This window comes from Lontra canadensis, unplaced genomic scaffold (genome assembly GCF_010015895.1).
Source record: "Lontra canadensis isolate GAN:19392208 unplaced genomic scaffold, GSC_riverotter_1.0 scaffold10, whole genome shotgun sequence".
Taxonomy (NCBI): domain Eukaryota; kingdom Metazoa; phylum Chordata; class Mammalia; order Carnivora; family Mustelidae; genus Lontra; species Lontra canadensis.
The window spans coordinates 24,164,423-24,178,691 of NW_022631004.1; positions in this window are offsets into that span (position 1 = coordinate 24,164,423).

Genomic DNA, 14,269 nt, shown 5'->3' on the forward strand with positions numbered 1-14,269 from the left:
TCTTCATTGTATTTTATTTGAACTTGCTAACCTGCTTTGAAGGGGGAAAAATTGCTAGCTAGCATTGCCTGTCATCTGCAGTGTTTGCCTGGTTCTCAAAAGACCTCAAATGAGAATGCCGGTCTCTGGGTAGTTGAATAAAAATGAGAAGAATGAAACAGAGGCAAGACACACCGACACACACATTTCCCTTTGGTCTTTATGATTGTGGCAGAGAACACATTCCTTCTCTGTCTTCTCTCACCTAGGACACTGGAAAGACTACAGTAATAGAAGAGATCCAGCACCTATCTATAGAACACCTGCTAAGAACCAAGCACTGCATTATGTGTGGGCAATGCGCAAAACTGAGCTAATGCAGATGGTAAGGAGAGATTCTTGGTAGGGTCAGGTAGGTGGGAATGGCAGAGCTGTAAATGAGAGTCTGAATTCATGCCGGGCAAGTAGAATAGCTCTTTACATAAAAACAACAGCCTGCCAACTTTGGCTGTCTGTAGCAGGGGATACAGCATGCCCCTTCAGAATATGGAACTGCTTCTGTGAGAGCAGGTTCAAATCTTAAGGAGTAAGACCAACTGTGAGACAAAAGCTGGCCATGCCTTCTCCACATATACACACTACCTGTGGTTCTCTATAGCTCTTCCTGGTCATAACTATGGAAAGAACAAGACCTGATAGTGCCCCGCTCTGTTCTCAAGAAGCCTACTAAGTGACTCCTAGCCTGGACTCTGCTTCTCCAAGAGCACAAAGATAGATAGGCTTTGTCCCTGCCAGATAACCTCTAATGTGGATTACTACACAACACCTCTAGTGGTCTCTTCAGCAGTGTGAAAAGAGCTGCCTGAGCTGGGCTCAGGAAGCATGCTAGACCTGCTGGCTTCTATGGCCAGGGTAAGTTCACTCTACAGGTTCCAAGCTACATAATGGGCAAGATCACTATCGCTCTGATCCATCCTGAAGATTCCATCACGTCTCACAGGGTATCATCACCCAGCATTCAGGGCCAGCCTTGGGAGCCCTGTCCTGATGGCCCAAGTTCTGACCTGAAGGCCTTGCTTTTCCAGATCCATTCCTTTTCAGTGAAGTTACCCACAATAAGTTGTCCATGTAGTTGGAAGGATCTAGTGCTTTTCCATTTTACATTTAGTTCAATAAATGGTTTCCAAGTATCTCAACTTGGGCAAGTACTATATAGCCTAAATATAAAAATATGATGAGTGCTGGACATGAAGCCAATTATATAGAAATAAAAAGGGTTATCAGAGAGTACCATGAAACTGTTGTATGACAACAAATGGGATCACTTTGATGAAATGGACAAATTCCTAGAAACATACAGCCTATCAAGATTGAATCATGAAGAAATAGAAAATCTAAACAGACCAAAAATCAGTAAGAAAATTGAATCCGTAATCAAAAACCTCCTAACAAAGAAAAGCCCAGGATCAGGTGTCTTCATTAGTGAGTTCTACCAAGCATTAAAAGAAGAATTAAAGTAATGTTCTTCAAATTCCTCCAAAACGTTGTAGAGGAAGTAACAATATCAAAACTCATTCCATGAGGCCAGCATAACCCTGATACTGAAACTAAACTATGAGAAAATTATAGACCAATAGCCTTGATCAATAGTGATACATAAATCCTAAACAAAATACTAGAAAAGAGAATTCAATAGCACATTAAGAGGATCATAAAGAGAGGGAGATTTTTTTCCTGGAGTGCAAGGATGGTTCAAAAAATGAAAATCAACCAATATAATGTACCAATCAAGCTAGCAGAATGAAGGAAAAAATGACAGTCATCTCAGTTGATAAAAAAAATTTTTGACAATATTCTTTACCCTTTATGATAAAAACACTCGACAAACTGATAGTATAGAAAAACTACATCAACATAATAGAATATATGAGAAGCCCAGAGCTAACATAATACTTACTGGTAAAAGTCTGAAAGTTTTTCCTCTTAAGATAAGAACAAGACATGGATGCCCATTTAGGCCACTTTTATTCTTGCAGTGCTAGAAGTCCTAGCCAGAGCAATTAGACAAGACAAAGAAATAAAAATCATCCAAATTGAAGAGGAAGAAGTAAAATTTTCTCTTTTGGCATAGCCTTATATGTAGAAACTTCTAAAGATTACACACACAGACACACAGACACACACACACACACACACACACCACTGTTGGAACTAACAAACAAATTCATCAAATTGCAGCATACAAAATCAACACACAAATATTAATTGTGTTTCTAAATACTCACAATGAATAATCTAAAAAGGAAATTAATGAAACAATTCCACTTTCAATCAGAAGGAATAAAATACTTAGGAACACACTTAATCAGGTGGAGAAAGAATTATATACTAAAAAGTATAAAATATTGATAAAAATTTAAAGAAAACACGAACAAATGGACAGACATTATATGTTCATGACTTAAAAGACTAAATATTAAGCTGTCAGTACTACCAAAAGTGTTCTATAGATTTAACACAGTTCCCATCAAAATCCCAGTGACATTTTTCATAGAAATAGAAAATCCATCATAAAATCCCTATGGAATTTCAAGGAATCCTGAATAGTAAAAACAATCTTAAGAAAGGAAGAACTGAGTGGGAGATCTTACACTTCCTGATTTCAAAGCTTATTACAAATATAATGTAATCAAAACAGGGTGATACTAGCCTAAAGACATTTAGAACAATGGAATAGAATAAAGAGTCCAGAAATAAAACCTTGCATATATCGCAAAATGATTTTATGGATGTCAGGAACACTCATTGGGAGAATACCAGTCTCTTCAACAAATGGTATTGGAAAAACAGGATGTCCACATGTAAACAAATGAAGTTAGACCCATATAACAAATGAAGATTATACATATATATATGAGATATATGACCATATAACAAATGAATATAACAAATGAAGATGATATATATAATATATATAAGAAATAATTGATTTGATATAATTAATTTCATTGATATAAAGAAACATTGATATATATATACATATATGTATACATATACATATATGTATATATATATAAATAAAATTTCTTGGATATAATACCAACAGTACAGACAGTAAAAACAAACATAGACAAATGGGATTATATAAAATTTAAAAACCTTGTGTATCAAAGGATACAATCAATACAGTGTAAAGACACCCTACAGAGTGAAAGAAAATATCTGTAAATTACATATTTGACAAAGGGTAAATATCCAGAATATATTAAAAATTCCTATAACTCAGCAACAAAAAGAATCAATTAATTTTATTTAAAAATGGACAAAGGACTTGAACAAACAGTTCTCCAGAGATATACAGCCACCAAGTACATAAAAAGTGGCTTAATATCACTAATCATTAATGAAATGCATTGCAAAGACACAATGAGATACTACCTTTCACCCACTAAGATGGCTACTATTTTAAAAAACAAATAACAAGCGTTGGAAAGCATATGAAGAAATTGCAATCCTTGCACACACTAGTGGAGATGTAGAGTAGTGCAATTGTTATGGAAGATATTATAATAACTCTTCAAAAAGTTAAACATAGAATTATCATATGACTCAGCACTTGCATTTCTGGGTATATACCCAAAAAATGGAAAGCAGGTTTTTGAAGAAATATTTGTACACTATGTTCATAGCAGCATTATACATAATGACTAAAAAGTGGAGGCAACTCATTCATTGATGAGTGAGTAGATAAATAAAATGTGGTATATACAAGTTAACATAATATTATTCAGCCTTAAAAACGAAGGAATTCTGACACATGCATCAACATGAATGAACCTTAAGGTAAAATGCTAAATGAATTAAGCCAATCACAAAAAGTCAAATGCTACATGATTCCACTTATGTGAGGTAACTAGAATGGTCAAATTCATAGAAACAGAGAGTAGAATGGTGGTCTCCAGAAACTGGGGGAGAAGAAATGGGAGTTGTTTAATGGTACAGTGTTTCAGACTGGAAGGTGAAAAGTTCTGGCTATGGATGGTGCAGATGCCGGCACAGCCATGTTAATATATTTAATGCCGCTAAACCATGCACTTTAAAATGGTTAAGATCAATTCAGGTAAATTTTATGTTATGTTTATTTTTCCACAATAACAAAAGTTTGAGACAAAACTATGATGAGTAAGATGTAAGTTATGTCCTTGTAAAGCTCATAACAGAGGGTACAGATGAACAAACAGAAAATTCCAGTATGATAGAGTAAGAAGTTGTTAAGAGGGGACTTCTTCCTAACGTCCTAGAATCACAGGCTAGGCCCCACAGCCAAACATGAAAGCAACCAGAATTCACAGACCTTAAAGAGATCCATGAGGAGATGTCAGTGACTGGCACCAGTGACTGCCACTATGCCACGGAGCTTGCCAAGAGGTGTCAGAACAACTCGCCTGGACCACCTCTCACCCCACTCCTACTGGGAAGAAGGAAGGAGCATTGATCAGCTTTGCAAGGGAGGGGAATTTGTGGAGAGAAGCTCTTTCTCTCTGGGGCAAAAAAGGGTGCTTGCCCTCCTGCAGGCCACCAAGGGATCCAAAAGGGCATCGGGTGTGGGCATCGGCAGAGCTTGCCAGCAGAGGAATCCTGACTCTTGCATCCCAGCTGGGTACTTGCTGAGCTGAGAAACCCGTGGGCCCCTTCTGAAGCTGTCTGAGGAGCAGAGCATAGAGAAGGTTGTATCTGTATTCTCTAAAGTTTAAAGCATATGACCATGTACGGAGTGTTGCCTGCTTCTCATCCTAAGATTCTGAAGGTAGGAAGTTCCCTTGAGGCATCTGAGCCATCTTCAGGGCTTGAAGGGAACGTAATGATGGGTGTACAGAACAAACATGGGGCAGAGTCCACCTCCTCCCAGTTCTCATAAGGTCTTGGAGGTCGAGGAAGAGGGCCCAGTGGTACCTGCAGCTCTAGTTGAAGAACCAGAAAGCTTAGCTGAGGGGCAGAAGCAGATGGACAGACCAGACCCTACTAGGCCAAACAATGTCATGTCCAACCCAGGGGAAAGCTAGGATGTGCAATGCTAGCAGGGCTGACAGCCAAAATGGGTGTCCTACCAAACAACTCCTGGCAATGGAGAAGGCTGGGGTGAACATCCTCCAGAAAAAAACAAAAACAAAACAAAAGAAAAACCTTCCATCCACCTACATAAGCAGAGTGTACATTCACAGAGAGACATTCAGCAGAGAGACAGAAGTAGATGGAAGCAGAGTGAGGCAAGGGACATGTGGCCAGAGCCAGGCCAGACATCACTACTGTCCTTCTCCAGGCCTGAGCCCGGAGAAGCCCCTTTTAGAACATTCTGCTCCCTTTATCCTCTTCCTGTACCCACACTTCAGAGGAAATACACCTTGGTGAGTGCCAAGGGGTGAGCAAAGAGCAGCCACTTCGTCCCACAAGCCTCACCTCAGCTAGGGAACTGGAAGGGCTTTGGACCACACATGAGTCTAAATTTTTAAATGGGACCACACTGAGTTTTAATAAGTAAATATGATTGGATTGTTGTGAGATTTAGACAAAGTGCCATTAGAAGACCCACTTTCTGGTGAGAACGGGCATGAATGTTCAATACAGAGTATTTGAGGATAGCCAGTGGCAAAACATAAAATCATATGATGTCTCTCCTCAGGGTGAGAATTTCCTTAGTCAACCAGCTATGTTAAGATAACACCATAGAACCCAGAAGAGGGTTACTTAAGGGTGTTTGGGGAGGTAGAGGAGGCCCTGTAGAGACGACTATGTTCAGCTTTAGTAGACCTGAAATAGGCTTAGGGCTATCTGGTTGGGTCAGTCAAGGCCCCTCTTCTTTTCCAACACCCAGTGCCTTAGATGTGAGGCCTCCTTGACATGAGGGTCACACCTCTTATTCTTTCTCTCTGCATGGGCCTTTACCACCCTAGTGCTGCCTATCCCAACACACTACTCAAGGCTCTTATATCTTAAATATTCAAGTTGTCTCTATTGTCTCCCTACCATCCCCAGGAAACCAGGATCACTCAGGTACCATTACACCTCCGTACCCTTTCTTCCAGCTCAAGCACTCTCTGTCACTTATACCCATAAGTATGCTCAATACTTGGAGCAGTAGAAGGGACCCCCTTGAAGTATGTAGGCATCCTCTTAAGCTCTTGGGTTATGCACACATACAATAAAATACAGCATCTTGTGATAAGTGAATAAATCCCATGCTGGGACTAGAGAGGGAGAGTGGGCTCATAATACAACGAGATCCTGTAGTGATTGTCGTGTTATTGTAATACTACTACTACTACTACTATTAGTAACTCATCTTTATGGAGAGGTTAAATGTGCCAGGCGTGGTGCTAAGTATTTTCATTGTATCATCTCTTATTTCTCAAAACTGTTAACTGTAAGGAAGACACAAATGATGGCAGAGTTTTTTGAACATAACACATATCCTCTTTCTTAGTTCAATGCTAAGTATTTTATTAACCCCATTTTATTAATGAGGAAATACAGATTTCATAATTTAATAACTTGGCCAAAGATTATCTAGAATAATTAAATAACTTGTCCTTGATCGCATGTAAGTATGATAGCATTTTGGCTGAAAAGAGGATGTCATTTATATTCAAATACTTAAATTCTACCATGTAAACCCCAAATGAAGAAGACTTTTCCACTTATCTGCATAACCTAAAATCCTACAAAACTTTCTAGAATGTTCTCTGGGAAAGGAATTTGCAATCATTTGCATCAATTTTGAATGAACATACGGGAGAAAGTACATGTAATATTCATCTTCTGCATTACTTTTATGATAATTTTAAAGCATTGGCATGCATTAAACCTTTTCAGAAATGCCCTGACTAGGAAAGAAGCAACAAATAAAAACAGAATTTACAAATCCCATTTTAATCAAGATGTCCTAAAACTAAGAGTATGTTGTTCACTAGAATAACTGAAAGGAAAAACAGATCTTATTGTTATAATCTATCTTGTATACAAGGAGTTTTAGAAAGTTTCACACTCTTTAAGTTTAATTCTTCAGGCATTTTCATGTCTCACAATCAAGATTATTATGCCAATTAAATAAAATTGAGATTCAGAAAACCTGTTCTGCTTATTTTACAGTGTGGTTTGGGAAATAATACTAATAGTGGTTACAATTAGCATTCATTGAGGGCTTACTATGTGCAATATGTATACTTAAATTCATTTCATAATCAAAAAATTTCTGAGCTAGGTACTATTATTATTCTTATTTTCCAGATAAGAAAATTAAGTTTCCAAGAGGCTAATTTAGCTAAGTAAGCAAAGGAGATAAGATTTGAACCTGAGCAAGCTGGCTTCTGAGTCCAGATTCCTAAGTACTTTACCATAAAATATGATAGTATATTAAAAAATAATCAAGATTCTTCACCCATTTTCATTCAATCGGGGCACTGAGTATTTTAAATATTAGTTTAAGCCCCCCTCTTTAACTATACCTGAAGGGGTTAAAAATTGCTGCAATCAAATATTACCTCATTGTAACTTGGCAACCACTAAATATGGGTTCCAGAGGCCCTCTGAAAAGTTAAAAGCATTGCACAAATATTAGTATTACTAATTTTATTGGCTTGAAATACCATTCTTTTTTAATAGTCCCTGAATAGATGATATTGATACTCCAAATTCAGAACTGAGTTTAGATTGTCCAAATATCATTCAGCATGAACTTCTTTCGAAATGCCTTACATTATTTCTCCTAATCTTTCCAAAACTAAAAATCTTCGACTCTATGATATCAGTCAGAGAGATGATGCTAGAGAGGGGGAAGAAAGGTTTTACCAAAACAATAATTCTCTGCCAAATCACCTACCATAATGAGGTCATTATGACCTTTGGCTCTTTCTTCAAATCAAATACATCCTCCAAGAATGAAGACTCACCATTGATAATATACAAAGGAATGTAACAAGTCCCCCAAGACGATTTCCAAAGATGAGTTCCAACATTAAGGGTATTCAGTGTTAGGATCAAAATGGCGTCAGCATACAGCTGGCCTCAGTGAGTAAGTATATTAAAGTCAGCAGTGTTCATCCAAAAGTGTTACCTTCTGTTATATTTTTTTAAATAAAATAATTCATAGTACTTAACATACATACCTCATATATTTGTCCCCAAGTAGCCCCATTCTGTGTTAATAATTTAGAGTCATGCCACCTTCTTGTACAGAACTTCTTAACAAACAATCAACAGTATGTTATACTCAGAGTCAGAGCAGCAGGCTGACCTGGTGAACTCCCACCCTACCCCCACTCTCTGACATTTAATATCCCAAGCTACAAGACAGTTAATGGTGCTTGTGTTAGAAACAGCCAGGACAAAGGTCAGCTGGTGAAGAATGTCCCTAGGACCCCACTTAGCCAGCTCTGTGCAGCTGATGCAGAGGGCGTGATGATGAGAAAGTCATACCGCAACTGTTCGAGCCCTGTTATCTGAGCCAATGTAAACACGAACCACAAATACTTCCCCTTCCTCCTCCAGGATCCAAATGTCAATTGCTTCCAGCTTCAAAGTTCTGAATCTCCTACCACACCTCCCTTTGATTCAAACTTGCTTGGAAAGAGAACAACATGCCTGGCTCCATCCCATTTTTGTTTTACCATCTGTGTGGTAAAATTGAGTTTCTCCAGCTAAGTAATTAAGAGATACTAGGCGTGCCCCAAATCTGGATCCCTGCACTATAATGCGCTCTGGAGAAAATTCTGGCGATCTCTCAAACGACCACACAAACAACAGGTCAGCCTCTGAAAAGGCCGTCCTTTAGGTGGGTGGAACCCAAGACAGATCAGATCTGGGGCCCAACTAGAGGGCTCGAGGGCACCCAAAGATGCTACACTGCTGAACCTTGGGGTTGCCCACCTAAGGACTTCACCTGGGAACTGTGACAGAGGGACAAAAAAGGGTACTTGCTTTTCCCTGCTCTCCTTCCCAGCCCCACATTCTTTTGGCCAATAATAATAGGATAATATTATATTTGCCATTCCTTTTCATTGGTAAACCTATCCCCAGAACTTTAGGTTAAAAGCAGTTGATCTAATGATTCATTAGAACAAGTTTCCCTAAGAATCAACCTCCTCTGAGCGCTTTTTTTTACATTGTTATGGGTGTTCTAAATTATTTTTGGCTCTCTTTTTGGCATTTAAGAACTTCTGTATCACTCCCTTTGCTACCAGTGCTGTAATGCTTTGTTCAGTCCAGTGCTTGAGGTTTTCTTTTCTTTTTTCCTATCAAAAGTATCCTTTTTCCTACCCTCCACCACCAAATGTTGCTTTGTCCTGGGCTTGGCCAGTGAGGAGCCAATGAGACTTTTCAAGTTGGTGCTAGGTTTGGATGGTTTCTCCTGGCTTTTTAACAGCTTGTAAAAGTGGTAGTCATGGAGGAGGACAAAAGGGACCAGAGGGGGAAGTGGCAGCAGAATCCTTTAAATTAACAATGTTGGTCTGACTGTTGACTCTTCTTGGTGGCACCTTCCAAGTAGAGGCTGAATTCTTCACCTTGTCCACTTCTCCCCCACTGGAGTACAGCCTGTTTCCAACCCCATCCCTCCTTCCACTGCTATAATTCTCATTTCTATAACAGGCTTTTTTGTTGTTGTTGTTCCAGCTCCCAGGCCATATTTTCATGATACATAATTCCCCTTGGGTTCACAGGTTGGAATTTGACCTCTGGATTCAGAGGGCTCTGATTGCTGGCAAGTGAGAGAGTGCTTCTTGTGAAAGCAACTTAGTGAGAACCAATGGTGCTCTGGCTGACCATTCCCAGAATCCCTGCCGATCTGTTTATTAACTCCTTGCAGACTCAGTTTTGCTCATTCAGAAGTTAAGAAACTGCCTGACCACAACCTACTTTTATACAATTCTTTTTTGGGAAAATGGAAAGTAATGTGAGAGTAATTTTAGAGTCTGATGGGCTGGGCTTCCAATTCTCTTTTAATCAGCCATGTGCCTCTGGGAACATGGCCTCCATTTCTTCATCTGTAAACTGGGACTAACCATAGCCTTTTTAAGAACTATCCTGGAGGGGTGCCTGGGTGGCTCAGTGGGTTAAGCATCTGCTTTCGGCTCAGGTCATGATCCCAGGGTCCTGGGATCAAGCCCCATGTTGGGCTTCCTGCTCTTTGGGGAGCCTGCTTCTCCCTCTCCACTCTGCTTGTGCTCTCTCCCTCAAATAAATAGATAGAATCTTTTTTTGAAAAAGAACTATTTTGGAGAAAGAACAGGATGATAGGCATAAGATATTGTACTTATTTACTGTTCTTCAATGTTACTTTTTTTTTTTTTTTTTTAACCTGTGGGTCTTCCCACAAGCTTATTTTGGCCCAGAACATTCTTCAGCTTGTTCCCAACTCAGAACCCACCCTTGTATTGGCTTTTACTCATCTTTTAGCCCTTAGTTTATGGATAGCTTTGCTGAAGAAGCCTTCTCCTCCCCACATCACCAGACTAAGTCAACTATCCCATTTTGTATTCCTAGGGTATTCCATATATTTCCAAATTTTATTCAGAGTTCCTTAACTTTTTGACTTAGTGTCTTTTTCTGGGCCAGGATCCTATCAGGGGTACCACATTATATAAAGTCATCATATTTTCTTAGGTTCCTTTGGACTGTTATATTTTCTTAGACTTTCCTTGTTGTTCGTGACTTTGACAGTTTTGGGGAATATTGTTCTGGTATTTTATAAACCATTCTTCAGTCTGGGTGTGCCTGATATTTTAATCCCGGCCAGACTGGATTACAGGTTTGGGGGAGGAATTCTCATCACTTCATCTCAAGGATGCGTGTTATCAACATGACTTATCACCACTGATGTTGACCCTGATCATCTGGCTGTGATAGACTTTGTCAGCTTTCTTTAATGTAAAGTCATTCCCCCCCCCCCCGCCTTTCAGTACTTCACTCTTTGGAAGGAAGTAATCTTATGAAGCCCACACTTAAGAAATGGGGAGTTATGCTCCACTTCCTTGAGAAATGAGTTTCTATATAAATTACTTGGAATTTTTTGGGCACACAAGTGCTGTCTCTTCTCTTCTACCTTACTAATTTATTCAATCATTTATTTATAACAGTATGGACTCCTGAATACTTATATTTAGGCTACAGCCTATTTTGTTGCTCAAATTGTTCCAGTTTTGGCCCAAGAGAGCTCTTTCAGGTTGGCTGCTATGTTCCTTTGACATACCCTCATTCTTCTGTTTGTGTGTATGTGAATACTTGATTATTTTCTGGCACTACTAGAGGCTCATCTTGTGTATTCCCTGCCTCAGGTCTAGAATCAGCCATCTCCCCCCAAAAACGGTGATTTCTCTTGTTGGAGGATATTAGAAACCATGTTGAATGAGCTCACTGATGACAGAGTAAGGAAATATATGTATACTAACCCTCATACATACATATATCTATAAAATTTGCATATATATATGTGTGTGTATATATATATATATATATATATATATATATATATATACTTATCCATATCTATATCAAACTAAACATGAGTTTGTACTGATGCCTCCATGTACTGATGCCTCCAACTTTAATTCAGTACCACATGGATCATTCTAGTATCCTCTCCTTTCTTGCTTCTCTTTACCTTCTATTCCAACAGTGAGAACCTGGCTTATACCAACTGCATTCATTTAATTAATAGTTCAGTTCCAGTATACATGTAGAGTGGTTTCAGCACTGTTAACCCATACACTGTGGGAAATGACTTTACCAAACAGAGCACAGTGCTATGTATAGTTCTTTATGCTTTAGTTTCACAGTGTCCACTCACTTCTAAAGTTACTTAGGTCAGCATCACCTCTGCCAAACACACACTCTTCTTTCAGTGAGGGTATTTTATACCTTTATGGTACAGTTCAAGTCTTTTGTCATAGCTCATATTCTAACCTGAGATCCCTTGACCTTCTCGATGGTTTTTAAATTTTGCATTTATTAAGGTTCACTGCTTGTACTGCAAAGTTCTATGGGTTTTAACAAATTCAGAGTGTCGTGTAGTCACCATTACAATATCACATAGGATAGTTTCACTGTCTTAAAGAATCCTCTGTCCTTCAACTATTCAACCCTCCCTTTCCCCCAAGTCCCTGGCAACCACTGATGTGTTTGTTTACCACCTCTATAATTTTGTCCTTTTTAGAATCTCATAGAAATGGAATCATGTGGTATTAAGCATTTTCATGTCAGCTTCTTTCACTTAGCACTATGTGATTCTGTAATTGTTTTTAAAAGTTCATTATTGAGGGCCAAATAGGTGTCAGATAATGCTCTCAGCAGATTGACTATACATCACAGTTTGCCTGGGGTAGTGCCTGTTTACAACTGTTATCTTTGTATTCCATCCATCTTACTATTTTAGCACAAACACAAATGCCCCAGTTTGGACAATAAATTATACTGTCACCCTAGTTCTCGTTGTGAGACTACATCAATGAACAAGACAAAATCTCTTCCCTTACTGAACTAACATTCTAATGGGTAGAGATTGATAATAAATAAAAAAACAATAAGATGATTTCATATAACATTATGAAGGAAAAAAAGAAATCATTAATTGAATTAAACATTCTGGGGGAGTGTGGTCAGAAAAAGCTTCTTTGATAATGATGTAGTTGAGTCAAGACCTTGCAAAGAGCCAGGGAAAGAACTTCCCCGGCAGAGGGAACAGCAAATACAGGGATCTAAGGCAGAACAAAAGATGCCATTTTGAAAAATTGAAAAGAACTGGAGAGAGAAGAACAAGATAAAGTTGGTGAAACTGTTCATGTTAAGAAGATGTGTACGTTTTCTAAAGGCACTGGGAAGTCATGAGGTATCTCAAGCAAGGGAATTACATGATATCATTTATATTCTAAAAAGATCACTTTGGCATATGAAGAAGAGACTGGAGTGAGGCAGGTAGGAAAGAATGTAGATAAGTGAGAATCTATTATTGTGGTCAAAGCAGGAGATAATGCTGGCTTAGACTGCATTGGTGGTAATGGGAGTGGAGAAAGTTCATCAATCCAAGATATATTTTGTGGGTAATGAGACGGATTGGATATTGGGGATAAGGAAAAGTGATAAAAAATTCCTAGACTGTTAGTCTAGCAACTGGCTGGTAAAATCATTTGCTGAGATAAAAGAATAATTTAGAAGGAACTGTTTAGTGGGTAACAATTGATGGTCTGTTTGAGTTTCTATTATACATTCATGTAGTACTACCAATAGGCATTATACCTATGAGTTCGGGGCTTAGGAGAAGTTTTAAAGCTGAATATTAATTTTGAGACTCCTCCTTATACATTATTTAAAACTATGGAACTGGATAAGACTTCATAAGGGGAGAGTGTTGATAGAAATGGAAACTCAGGAACAAGCCTTGAGAATTCCAATATTTATCAACAAAATTATAGAGCAGTGGTTAGAAAAACAGAAGGAAAAACAGAAGTTTTGTCTTATCAAAATTAAAAGAGAAAATTGATTTAAAAAGATAGATAGCCATTGTTTTTGAATGTTGTCAAGAAGTCAACTACAGTGAAAAGTTTTTTGGATTTGGCAGTATGGAAGCCAGAAGTGTCCTTGAAAGAAGCTGTGGAGATGGAAGACAGAATGAAATGTGTTGAAGGTGAACTTGAAAAAAACTTATGGATGATTCAGTTTGTTTAACTAGACTATAAATTCCATGATAGTTTAGTGCTATCCAGTTCTATGTTTGGGGTTTTGCTGTATCTCTAGTGCCTGCAATTAATTTTTATTTAAATACTTTCACATTCTGGGGCACCTGGGTGGCTCAGCAGGTTAAAGCTTCTGCCTTCAGCTCAGGTCATGATTCCCAGGGTCCTGCGATCGAGCCCCACATCGGGCTCTCTGCTCAGCGGGGAGCCTGCTTCACCCTCTCTCTCTCTGCCTGCTGCTCTGCCTACTTGAGATCTCTGTCTGTCAAATAAATAAATAAAATCTTTAATAAATAAATAAATAAATACTTTCACATTCTTATGAGTTAATTTACCCTTATTGGTAAGCTACTTACAATGACAAGATAAGTCAAAACTTGCTCTGAAAAAAAAAAAAAAACTATTAGAAAGACCTGAAAAGAGCATGTATTTTAGTTATGACACTTTTGTTTTTCACTTATTGCAATTTGGATAAAAGAAAATTGGCCATCCCCAAAATACCTTCATCTTCTTCACACTCACCTGGGCTGCATTTTAAGAAAGTCTAGAAAACCACACGTATTCCTACT